At 44.8% G+C, this 13,679-nt stretch overlaps 1 protein-coding gene across 1 annotated transcript in view; it reads left to right on the top strand.

Moving 5' to 3' along the window:
• Positions 1-13,679, top strand: part of IQGAP2 (IQ motif containing GTPase activating protein 2) — a gene marked incomplete in the record, with an annotated part of 4,327,392 nt that overhangs the window by 1,813,737 nt on the left and 2,499,976 nt on the right.

Here is a 13,679-nt window from a genome sequence, read left to right on the forward strand (position 1 = left end):
GCATGCTACAAACCTTCCTAATGTAGAACAACTGGTCTGAAGCCCAAGTGCTTAATCCAAAAGACTTAGAATGATAGCTACACTTTAACCAAGTTACTACCAAGCAGTAATAAATACAACTGAATACTTTAAATAATGCCTGGATTAGTGCTCAAATTATACAAACAAAGCTAGATTCAGCAGGCCTGGATCTAGTCTATGCTACAGCAAACAAGGTGTACCAATTTCAGTAAGAAGCAGTTCAGATATACATGCACTATAAGCCTTTAACCAGAAATTCCCAGCTCAGAAGGGCAGAGTCCAGCCTCTCCTCCCACAAGAGTGCAGACCACGAACCCTCTTAATTTAAAATAACTGGCCTGAAAGCCCAAGTGCTTAAACCAGAATTAATACACTTTTAGAATAACAGACACTGAGCCCTCAATCAGCAGTTCCCAACTTAGAAGGATGTAAGCTACCTGTTCTGCCACTACAGTGCAGACCACAAACCCTCTCAATGTAAAACTGGTCTGAAGCCCAAGTGTTTAAACTAAAAGGCTTAGAATGAGTTACACCAAGCAGTAATAAATACAGTTGAGAACGTTTAAAATGACGCAAAAGCAAAATAAAGTAGGAAGAAACACAAGTACAGTAAAAGCAGAAGAAATTTTTTTTTTTTTTTTTTTTTAGAAAAGTAGCAAAAGCAGTAGTAAAGTAGTAAATACAATTCTCATGCAGTGCAAGCTGGCACACTTGAATATGTAGCAATATTCGTCCACACACAGTTTGAAAAATGTAATTAAATTAAAAGGACTAAAAGCAAGTGCAGAAAGGGTTTATTAGGTAGAATGCGGTAAAGAGATGTCCTAGGGAGTGTCTTAGATCAAATCTACAGTGGGCGGCACTGCAAAAGCCACCAAATTTAAACTACAACCAAGAATAGGAGGGGGACCAGTTTCAACACAGATGTAAGGAATGTGCAAATTATAAAAAAATATTTATACTGTTTTCTATAGATTTGCAGAGCAGTAAGACACAGATATCAAGCAGACAATTTAGCTCTATAATACAGAATAACACAGAAAATATACTTAGCTCTATAAACTTGAATATAGTTCTGTAAGGCTGTCTCTCAAACTAAGGTTCCAGTTTGTATACAGGTTGTTAATTAAAAGGAGACACAGCACTAGCTAAATTATATCAGCTGAAAGACAAGGCAGGAAATGAGGGGTGGGGGCAGTTTCAACACAGATGTAAGGAATGTGCAAATTATAAAAAAATATATATACTGTTTTCTATAGATTTGCAGAGCAGTAAGACACAGATATCAAGCAGACAATTTAGCTCTATAATACAGAATAACACAGAAAATATACTTAGCTCTATAAACTTGAATATAGTTCTGTAAGGCTGTCTCTCAAACTAAGGTTCCAGTTTGAATACAGGTTGTCAGAGTAGGATCTCTGCACTTTCAGTTTTCCGCACTTCACTTTGTTTTATCTACTGCTTCCAGAGTTTTCACAAATTGTCTGGCTCAGTTCATTGCCTTTTGCAGACAAAGGAATATCCAGATTTACCCATACTTAGACGACTGCCTAATTCTGGCAGACAGCCAGGAAAAGCGCTCAAGCACATGGCCTTTGTAACGTGCCTACTAACCTGCCTAGGATACACAATCAACAAAAAGAAATCCAAACAGGTACCCACCCAAAGGATTATATTCCTGGGAGCAAGCCTGGACACAGCATCCCAGATGGCATTCCTTACACCAGAAAAAGCAAACCTTCCTGACAGCCTACTTCTCTCAACTAGCCACCAGACCCCAGTTATCTGCAAGGAAAATCCTGCAAGCTCTGCGGTTCATGGCATTTTTCATTCTACTCATTCCGTATGCCAGACTGCATATGAGGAAACTTCATTGGTACCTAAAAAGCCTTTTGTGTCAACACTCGCAAGACCTGGAGACTCTTATGCCCATGATACCTTCCCTCAGAAAAGATTTTCTTTGGTGGGCAACAGCATGCGCCCACAACAAGGGCCTACCTTTTTCACCACCACTCCCGATGCCCAGACCCTCGCCACAGACACATCAGACTATGCCTGGGGGTGCACACCTGGACGGCAGGTGCATACAGGGCCAATGGAGCCGACAGCAAATCCATCTGTACATCAACCAAAAAGAGATGAAAGCTGTTCAGCACGCCTTGACAGCTTTCAAGCCCCTTCTCTCCTGATCAAAACAGACAACAACACTGTGATGTGATATATCAACAAGCAGGGAGGGACTCACTCCTACCCTCTATGCAGGCTGACCATGACCCTTTGGCACACAGCCTGTGCCATGCAACTCCACGTGTTATCACAATTCCTGCCAAGTTCTCTAAAACTCTCTGGCAGACCACTTAAGCAGGAATCTTCTGGACCCACACGAGTGGCAGCTCGACAAAAGAACCTTCACCCTAATAACTCAGAAGTGGGGCACCCCGGAGGTCGACCTCTTTGCCTCCCACACCAACCATCAGATCAGCAAATTCTACATCAGGGAGCATCACTGTATGGCTTGGAAAGTGGATGCTGTGTCCTTCCCTTGGGTCAGTCTCTGCCTTTCCTCCACTACCTCTCATCCCGAGGGTACTGCTCAAAATAAAAGAGGAAAAACCAAGGACAGTTCTTATTGCTCCAGACTGGCCTCGCCAGCACTGGTACCCACTGCTGTGCACAGCCTGTTCCCACTGCCACCTTGGCATCTCACTCAGATTCCAACTCTCATGACCCAGAGGGAAGGTGAATTCATGCATCCCCAATTGCAGACCCTCAATTTGGCAGCTTGGCTTATTCCCTAACCCCCAATCAATCAGCCAACCTCAGCAAACAGGTTCTAGATGTTATACGTGAGACCAGACGCCCTAGGAGTAGAAAGTCTTATGCTGACAAACGGAAAAGGTTCTGCACCTGGATTCAGGCTAAAGGAGCCAATATGGCACAGCCCTTACTCCCTCTCATCCTGGATTACTTAGCTGACCTACCACACAGTGGCCTCTTTCCTCTATTAAAATTCATGCCTGTGCTATCTCTGTTCATTTCCCCACTGAGCAGCCCCTTTTCTCACACCCTCTGATCAAATAATTCCTAAGAGGGGCTAGCAACTTGAGGCCACTCAGAAGAGCACCAACCCCAGCTTGAGACCTTGACTTTGTGTTAGAAAAGCTCACCGTGCCGCCCCCCCCCTTTGAACCACCATCTTCAGCAGAGCTAAACTTTCTCTCCTGGAAGACAGCTTTCCTTCTGGCCATCACTTCAGCCAGAAGAGTCTCCGAGCTGCAAGCACTCGTGTCTGTGGAACCCGTCATCTTTCATGCCCAAAGTGGTGTCCAGTGTGGCTCTCAACCAATCCATTAATTTGCCCACCTTTTTCCCTAACCCACAGAAGAAGGGAGAAAGGATCCTGCACTCTTTAGATGTGCACAGACAACTCAGTTTCTATCTAGACAGGACTAAATCCTTTAGAAAGTCTGATCAATTGCTGGTTAGCTTTGCTGCAGGGGCAGAGGGCAAAGCCATCTCCAAACAAACCATTTCCAATTGGATAGCACACTGCATCCATTTCTGCTACAAGCAACATGGAAAGCCTCCCCCCAGGGGGGTCAGGACTCACTCCACCAGTGCAGCCTCCACCTCTGCAGCTTTCCTCAGAGGAGTCCCCACCAGGGACATCTTGGAGGCTGCCACCAGGACATCTGCTCGCACCTTTACCAAACATTACCACCTGTGTATCTTCTCCAAATCCAGGGCAGGGTTTGCCTCTGCAGTCTTGCAGGGTATCCTAGCCAGCCCCTAGTTTCCTTGACGGCCTTCACCCATTTCCTCAGTTTTGGGGAATCAACCCAAATGTAGTGACTGCAACAGTGAAACACGAAAAACATTGTACAGATGTTCTTCATGTTTCAGTGTTGCAGCCATTGCATTTGAGTAATCTGCTAGCAGGTTGCCCTCAGTCGGCCTGAATTCCAAAGTCTTGGGTCCTGCGTTGGTTGCTGTCTCCTCTTCCATGACGTCAGGTCATCAGGGGTATAAAACAAGCAGCCAACTCCATTTTCTTTGGTCTTTCTTGCCGCACGGTGCCTGAAGCAGAAGCAGTTCGCAAGTGCCGGTCGGCCGACTCCAGAAATTTTCGAATTCTAGTTTCAGAACCGAAGTCTTCACTAAAACTAAGTATCCCGTTGGGGAAACCTTTTTTCTTGCTCCATTCCGATGTCAGAAAAAGTTAATTATATTACTTGTGCGAAGCAAATACCTCACAAGGATTTGCAATTATACTGTATTCCTTGCCTCAGCCCTGATCACAACGTGCCTGGCTGTCGGTTTTCTGCTAGATTTAACTAATGCACTATTAAGCATCAGTATATTTTTGCCTCAAAATATTTTGGAAACAGATTTAACTACCCTGAAATGTCGTCGGACAGCAGTTCGACTACCGGAGTACACAAAAAACGCAAAGAAAAGGACAGAGACAGACCATCGAGGTCCAAAACCGACGAAGCTTCTCCAAAGCCAGTCGCCGGTTCACCGGTACTCAGTGAGGCGCTTTCGCAGCCCCTGATACCCACTACTTTCAAATCGCAGGCCCCTATACCGAGACCCATGTGGAGTCCAGCATGCCGCGAGATACTCAAAGTATTGTACCCATGGATGTCTCTCCCTTGGATGGGTCTGGAGCCGCTGGGCAGACACCGGCTTCTGAAGGTGTATTCAGGCCTCAACATTTTTATATAAACCAACGACAGCTGCAAAACCAAAGACAAAAGCAACTTCTAAAGCTAAAAAAATGACGCATGAGCCACGTGCACAGGCCGCTATGCCTAAAAAACAGATGATCAAAATGGCTGAAGACCTAATTACCTTGATCAGGGGTTCCCAACCCCCTCCTGATAAGAGGCCTAGGCAAGACACTGATTATGAATCTTCAGATCAGGTTTCTATTTCTTCTGATCAGGAATTATCTATTCCTCCCTATGAGGATTCTGATGCAGAGGCATCTATCCCATCTGCATCACCTACTAAGGATTATTCATTTGGAGAAACCTTGCATACTTTGAGGGAGCATTTTGACTGGGAGAGTCAAGATTTCTCAGAATCATACATATGAGGCTCAGGGATTTCCTTCTGCCTCAACACAGGCCTTTAGCCATAACCCCTGTGTTAGACATTGTGGATGATGTGTTTTCGGAGTCAAGCTTCATAGGTTCATAGGTTCATACTAGACTATCTGCCCTAGGGCATTTATAAGCCTAGCCAGAGTGTGTTTGGCTTTCGCCACCCATTTTAAATTAATTTTGCTATGCCTTTTTTTGAGGTTAGTATACTGTGCCTCTGTCTAACAGTGACACAGAAGTGATAGCCGGAGTAAACCTACGATCTCCCATCCACTCATCAAGATTCCTCTTGAAGAGAGTCAATGTGGGACTCTGCCTAACCTGGACTGGGATTTTATTCCAGAGTGAAGGGAGCCTCTGGGTTATGAATCTGTCCCTCCAGCATGTCCTATTTATTTCAGTGTTGAGGTTCAAGTCTCTCGAGCACGTAGCTCGATGGGATTTGGATTTTCTGAGGTGCAGCATGTCCATTAATTCCGGGTTGGACATGGCTTTATACGTCAGTCACAGATCGCCTCTGAGCAGGCGGTATGCCACTGAGTAGAGCTGGAGTTTCTTTAACCAGGCAGCATATGGCATCTGTTTGAGCCCTTTGATCCTCTTGGTGAGGTACTTTTGGGGTCTTTCTAGTTGCTGCAGGTGTCTGGGAAGGTACATCCCAAAAGGGGCATTGTACTCAATTATGGGCCTGATGAGGGATGAGTGAAGAGGCACGATGACCTCCCCTGATCTAGATGTGAATCCCTTCATGATTAGGTGGGCTATATAAAATGTTTTTCTAACCACTTTGGCCACGTGGTTGTCAAATGAGAGATTGCTATCAACTTGGGTCCCCAGGTCCCTAATGACTTCTGTACTTAATGGATTACCACCTATGTGGTAATTTGTGGGCACTTTGTTTTTGCCAAAGGGGATGACTATACACTTTTTGGCATCTAGCTTGAGGCCATGGCTCTGGCACCAGTTGTCTGTTTCTATGAGGCCCTTTTGGAGGATGCTTGTGTCGGCTGGAGAGTTGATTATGGCGCCCAGTTTGCAGTCATCTGCGAACTTGGTCAGCCACAGTCCTTCCATGTTGGCCTGTACCGCCGAGAATTATATACCAAACAAGAGCGGTCCCAGGACTGAGCCTTGTGGGACGCCACTTGTAACTGGTTTGGAGTCTGACATGGCTCCAGCAATTCTAACCATGTGGGTTCAGTCCTTGAGCCAGTTTGCAACCCATCTAGTGACATAGGGGTTTATATTTAAGCTGGTGAGCTTATCTATAATGCCCGAGTGGGGTATTGTATTGAAGGCTTTTGTGAGGTCGAGGTAGGCTGTGTGGACCACCTTCCCCTCTTCAATGGCCTTGGTGACTGTTTCAAAGAAATCGACCAGGTTTAAGAGGCAGGATCTGCCCTTAACAAAGCCAAACTGGGTAGGATCCAGTGTCTGTAGGTCCCCAATATCTTTATTTATGAGGTCCATGATGATCCTTTCCATAGCTTTGCAGACCAAGCTAGTCAGGCTTATGGGGCGATAGTTTCCAGGATCTGTTGAGGCACCGCCTTTGTGGAGAGGGGCCACTGTTGCTGTACGCCACTCTTTGGGTACATATCCTGTAGTAAGGCTAAGATTGAACAGTAGTTTTATGTTTGGGTTTAGCTCTTCTTGGAGTTCGTGTAGGACGCAGCCCGGGACACCATCTTGTCCCATTGATGCTGTGTTTTTTGCTTTGGAGAGGGCGGCTCTTACCTGAGAATCTGAGATGTCAGGGGGGCAGCACTCTGTTGGGATAATTATTTGCCCTTTTGGTGGGGAGAAGTTTGCACTGAACCTGTCAGCTAGGATGTTGGCAATGTCTGTGGGCTCGGTGTATTTTTTTGTCATTTTGGACTAATTCTGAGCATATCTGGGAATTCCCACCCAGGTTCCTAACATCACTAAAGAAAGCCTTGTGATTATCCTTAGTGTCCTGTGCAATTTTTCTCTCGAAGCTGGCCTTAGACGATTTTATGAGTGCCCGTAGTTTTTTGCTAATACTGATCAGAGATGCCTTCCCTTTTTGGGATTTTGCTCTATCATGTAGTAGCGTCCTCCTCCTATTGTATAGTTTGTTTATGGCTGGGGTCCACCAGACATGACGTCTGCCTTTGGAGGATTGGGTCTTGGTTTTATTTGGGATTGCATGATCCATGCATTCCTGAAGGTGTTCATAGAATGCGTTTATAAAGGATTCTGCGGTCTGGGCCGTATTTTCCACAGGCCCGGGGGCTTTGAAGGATTCCGCCTCGGTTTTGAGGCGTGTGAAATTTGCTTTAGAGAAGTTTTTCACTGTGGTTTTCTGGGCAGGGGGTGGGATCGGGATGTGAATATCCAGTGAGATTAGTTTATGGTCTGATCTTACCAGTGAGGGATACACTTCTGGTCTGGAGCATAGTGTCCCCATGTTGGTGATGATCAGGTCCAGTATGTTTTCCGCACTAGTGGGAGAGGTAACAAATTGTTCCATAGCATTTGAGTTAATAAATTCTAGGAACCTTTGGGCTAGGGTGTTGGAGCTAGAGTAATGCTCCCAGTCTATGTTTGGGTAGTTGAAGTCGCCCAATATAATGATGTTTGGAGAGACCTTCATATTTTCCAGTATTCTCAGGAAGGCCAAGTGGGGTTCCTGTGTTTGGGAGGGTGGTCTGTAGCAGGCTATAAACTGGAAGGCAGTTTTACCCACTGTTAGTTGCACATGGATAGTCTCTGATGCTTCGTGCTGTGCCACCAACCTAGAGGTGTGGGTATCTTTGACGAATATTGATACTCCCCCTCCTTTTGTGGTTCGGTCCAAGTTTTGGGGCCGAAAAGCATGGTATGAGGTATAACCTGGTAGTGCTGGGGTGCTCTCGGGAGCCTTGACTCCTGACTCCTTACCTCCGGCTCCCAGCAAGCCTGACAGATATTACAGAGTCCATGACTCGCACAAATTTTTGTTTAGAAGCCCTGCTGCTGACCCTGAAACTATTTCACAGGGTCCAAAGGGAGTTAAGGCCTCAACAGCAAAAAATCCTACCCCTTCTGACAGAGATTCAAGGGCACTGGATAGATGGGGAAAGAAAGTTTATACATCTGCAACCTTGGCAATTAGGGCCTTAAACTGCCAGTTTCATATGCTCAAGTATCAACAACATGTTATGGGATTGCTGAAACAGAAAATGATAATTTCTGAATGTGCAGGAAATAAAGAATTGCAGGACTTATTGCATGCAGCTGAACAAGTGGGAAAGCATACTTTGCAATGTGGTTTTGATTCCTTAGATGCCTCCTGCAGAGCTGCAGTTACTGGATCTGTGATTAGGAGGCATGCCTGGCTAAAAGAGCAAAATGTGCCTGATCATGGTAAAGCTAAATTACTGGATGCACCTTTACAGCATGACACTCTGGTATTAAGGCAGAAGAGGTTTTAAAGAAAATGGAAGACAAAGTTAAGTCTATGCAAACTGTAAAAGACTTCTTACTAGTGCAGCCACTAAGATTCAGTAGACACTGGCCTACACAAAATTGGTCCTTTCCTGTGTCTGACGGAGCTCAAAGGGGCAAATCCAGACACCCTAAAGGTTCTAGATACCAGACACAAGATTCTTACAGGTCAAAGCAATGGGGTGCTTCTACCTCCAAATCTGGAGGAGATAAAGCGCAACCCTACAGAAAACAGTCCCAATGACTTACCTCTGCCATCACCAAGCACTTATCTTTTGGCAGCACCCTTAGGGGGAAAATTAGCACTTTTTGCTCAAAATTGGCAGTTAATAACCCAGGACAAGTGGGTGCTAAACATAGTATCACAGGGATACAGATTCCCTTTCCATACTCTGCCAATGGCAAACGATTGGCCGGATCTGCCAAAAAATCAATGGGCAGAGGCACAGAAACCAGTTATGTCCCTCATGGATATGGGGGCTATTCAACCAGTACCAGAACAGGAAAAAGGACAAGGTTTTTACTCAAGACTGTTCTTGGTACCCAGAAAGGACAAGGCCAATACTGGATTTATCAATTTTGAACACATTCCTGGACATTCCAAAATTCAAAATGCTAACTTTGCAGCAGCTTCTGCCCATGCTGGGTAAGAATGCTTGGCTGGTGACATTAGACCTAAAAGAGGCATACCTGAATGTCCCAATAAGGGAATCGTGCAGAAGATACCTCTGTTTCAAGGCTGGCTTAATGCATTACCAATTCTCTGCATTGCCCTTTGGCTTATCTACTGCGCCCAGGGTCTTTACAAAGTGCCTGGCACCAGAAATTGCTTTTTGCAGACAAGGAAGTATACAGATATATCCTTACTTGGACGACTGTCTTATTCAAGCAGAGAGCAAGGACACTCTTCTTCAGCAACTGGCATTTGTGAAAAGGCTTCTGACATGCCTAGGGTACACAATAAATGAAAAGAAATCACAACTGGTACCCTCTCAAAAGATAACATTCTTGGGTGCATGCTTGAATACAACTGCCCAGATGGCTTTCCTCACGCCAGACAAACAAGGGCAACTTACTTCAAACTGATGGCAACAAAAACCCAGTTATCTGCAAGACAAACTCTGCAGGCTTTGGGGCTCATGACATCCTGCATCCTACTGATTCCATATGCAAGACTGCATATGAGGAAACTTCAATGGTACCTAAAAAGTTTATGGAGTCAACATTGTCACAGTCTGGAAACAGTGATTCCTCTCATTCCCTGCAACAACAGGAGTTTCTATGGCGGGCAAAGGCATGCCACCAAAACATGGGACGTGCCTTCACTCTACCCCCTGCCAGCCAAACCTTAACAACAGACTCATCAGATTATGCATGGGGGGCCCACCTGGCGGGAAGATGCATCTAGGGAATATGAACCCCAAAACAAGTGCATCTGCATATCAACCAAAAAGAGATGTTAGCTGTTCAAAATGCCCTTACAGCCTTCAAGGACTTACTTCATCCAGGACAACTACAGACAGACAACACCACGGTTATGTGGTATATAAACAAGCAGGGGGGGGCACGCACTCATACCCCCTTTGCAAACTAGCCATGGCACTGTGGGACACAGCTTTGACTTACCAAGTACATCTTCAAGCTCAATTCCTGCCAGGAAAACAAAGTACTCTGGCAGACGATTTAAGCAGAAACCTTATGGATCCTCACGAGTGGAAACTAGATCCACAAGTCTTCAGCATGATAACAAAGAAATGGGGGAGCCCGGACATAGATCAGTTTGCCTCTCCTCAAAATTATCAATTGAAAAGATTCTGCACAGGGACTTATCACAGACACGCATGGAAAGTGGATGCCCTATCCTTCAGTTGGAAAAACCTGTCAGTTTACACCTTTCCTCCTCTGCCTCCTCTTCCCAAGGTCCTACTAAAAGTCAGACAAGAGAAACCAAAGATGATACTAATTGCCCCGGACTGCTCCGCCAATACTGGTACCCAGTCCTAAGGAACTTGTCTCAATACCCAGCTTGGACCTTACCTCAAAGACCTCAATTACTGTCCCAGCAAAACAATCAGATCCTGCACAATCAGCTCCAAACACTGAACCTGGCAGCATGGCTGATCATGTAGTTATTCAAACAACACCTCTCAGTAAAGGTAGATGGATGTCATTTTGGAAGCCAGAAGGCCTAGTACTAGAAAATCTTATGCTGATGAATGGAAGAGATTCTGTGTTTGGAATCAAGCACAAGGAACTGATACAGTAAAACCAAATATTCCTCAGATTGTACAATACTTGACTGAGATGCTTGACTTGACAAAGGCCTATCTTTCTCATCAGTAAAAATCCATGCTTCTGCCATTTCGTCTCATTACAATACAGAGCCACCAATCTTTTCTCATCCTTTACTAAAGCAATATCTTAGAGGAGCCAAAAATTTAAGGCCTCCCAGAAGATCAGCAATAATTGCATGGGACCTCAGTTATGTGTTGGAAAAGCTCACCCTGCCTCCATTTGAACCAGCTGCTGCTGCAGATCTAAAGTTTTTATCATGGAAAACAGCTCTGCTCCTAGCAGTTACTTCAGCAAGAAGAGTCTCAGGCCCTCATGGCTGTGAAGCCTTTTATCATATTTTACCCAGACAGGGTGTCTCTGAGGACCAATCCTTCATTTATGCCTAAGGTGATCTCCAGTATGGCTCTTAACCAAACTATTCATCTGCCAACCTTTTATCCAAATCCGCAGAACAAGGGGGAGAGAATTCTGCATTCCGTGGACGGACACAGACAGCTAAGATTCTACTTGAGCAGGACTAAAGCTCTAAGAAAAACTGAGCAATTACTAGTGACATATTCTGCAGGATCAGAAGGAAAGGCTATTTCAAAGCAGGCTATTTCAAAGTGGATAAGCCACTGCATTCTTTTCTGCAACTTACACCATGGCAAACATGTGCCCAAGGGCATTGGGTCTCATTCCACCAGAGCTGCAGCTACTTCAGCAGCCTTTCTCAGAGGAGTACCAACCAAAGACATTCTAGAGGCTGCTACTTGGAGTTCTGTTCACACCTTTACAAAGCATTATCATTTGCTTCTCTACTCTAAGTCTGGGGCAGACTTTGCCACTGCAGTTCTGCAGGGCCTTATAGCCGCCCCTAATGCTGTTTAGCTCCAGCCTCCCATCCATAGCTTTGGGATTCTACCCAAATGTAATGACTGCAACAGTGAAGCACAAAGAACATAGTACAGTTGTGTACACTTACCATAAATGTAGATGTTCGAGTGTATTCACTGTTGCAGTCCAGGTTACCCGCCCGCCATCCCCTTTTCTTCCTGGAGTTTATCTTTCCTTCACTATCTTCTACAACCTATGTGGTGTATTTGCTTGTAGATGAAGGCAAGGTTTGTATTGTTGCATGTATATATAGTTTATATATATATATATATATATATATATATATATATATATATATATATATACATATATATATATATATATTTTTTTTTTTGGCTACCTTTTTAGGGGCACCTGACATCTGGGGCAAGAAAAACTAAAGAAAATGGCGTCTGCTGCTTGTCTTATTATAACCCTGACGACTTGACGTCATGGAAGAGGAGACAGCAACCGAAGCAGGACCCAAGACTTTGGAATTCAGGCCGACTGAGGGCAATCTGCCAGCAGATTATCCAAATGTAATGACTGCAACAGTGAATACACTCGAACATCTACATTTATGGTAAGTGTACACAACTGTACTTAGTGTACACTTACCATTAATGTAGATGTTCGAGTGTATTCACTGTTGCCGTCCTGATTTCCCTCCCTCCATCCCCCTGTTCTTTCTTCTCTTTCCTTACAAGTGGCTTTTTGGTATTTACTTTACTGGTGGTGGGGTTCTTCCACCAGAACCTGGTTCCCACTTGGGGGCTCCTAACCGGTTAGGGCAAGAAAAACTGATGTAATGGCATTGGCTGCCTTACTTTATACTACTGACAAACTGACGTCAGTCCTGAAGCGACAGCAACTGACACAGAAATACTAAGCCTCTGGTATTCAGGCCGGCCGAGGGCTACCCTGGCAGTGATAACCTAAATGTGATGACTGCAACACTGAATACACTCTAACATCTACATTTATGGTAAGTGTACATAACTGTACTTTCCCATGATTGTCAGAACTCACTGTTTATCTTCCTCTGTTAAGGAGATTCTGGTTGCAGCTCACAGGGCGTCCAAAAGAGTCTACCATAGCAAATGGAAGCGTTTCTCGGTCTGGGCTTCACAGCACGCCTTAGACCCTTTTACGGCTCTGGTCTCAGCAGTTTTAGATTTCTTAGCAGGTCTTTTTCAACAGGGTGCCAGTTCGTCCACTATTAAAGTACAACTGACCGCTATCTCTACTTTTCACGTAGGGGACATTATAACTTCCTTGGCATCTTCGAAGCTCTGCAAGGCTTTCCTAAAGGGTACCTTTTTACTATGTCCTCCGGTGAAAGATCCTACGCCTCTGTGAGCACTTACTTTGGTTCTCCAGGGTCTTCTTTCACCCCCTTTTGAACCTGCAGCTGGGTTATAATATCTATCCTGGAAGACTGCTTTCTTAGTAGTCATCACTTCTGCTAGGAGGGTATCGAAACTCCAAGCTGTTTCTATCAAAGTGTATCCACAAGGATAGAGTCTGTCTACGCCCCAATACTTTTTTGCCAAATGTGGTCTCTAAAGCAAACAGAAATCAAACTGTCAACCTGCCAGTATTTTTTCCAAATTTCCAAAACAGGGGAGAATATAAATTGCATTTGTTAGATGTACATAAACAACTACTTTTCTACCCTCACAGGACTAAATCCTTTAGAAAATCGGATCAGTTGTTTCTTCTGCTAAACCTTTCTTGGGAAAACCAATCTCCAAAGCTATAATTGCCAGATGGATAACCGAATGCATTACCAGGGCCTATCTAGCTAAGGGTCTGTCTCCACCATGTCAGGTAAAAGCGCACACTACTAGGTGTATGGGTACATCGACGACATTCTGGTCCAGGGTTTCTCTGGATGACATTTGTTCTGCCGTTAGCTAAGCGATCGTGTTGGATCCATGTAGGATC

The sequence above is a fragment of the Protopterus annectens genome, chromosome 2.part2, assembly GCF_019279795.1.
Source record: "Protopterus annectens isolate FY-2018-M chromosome 2.part2, PAN1.0, whole genome shotgun sequence".
Taxonomy (NCBI): domain Eukaryota; kingdom Metazoa; phylum Chordata; order Ceratodontiformes; family Protopteridae; genus Protopterus; species Protopterus annectens.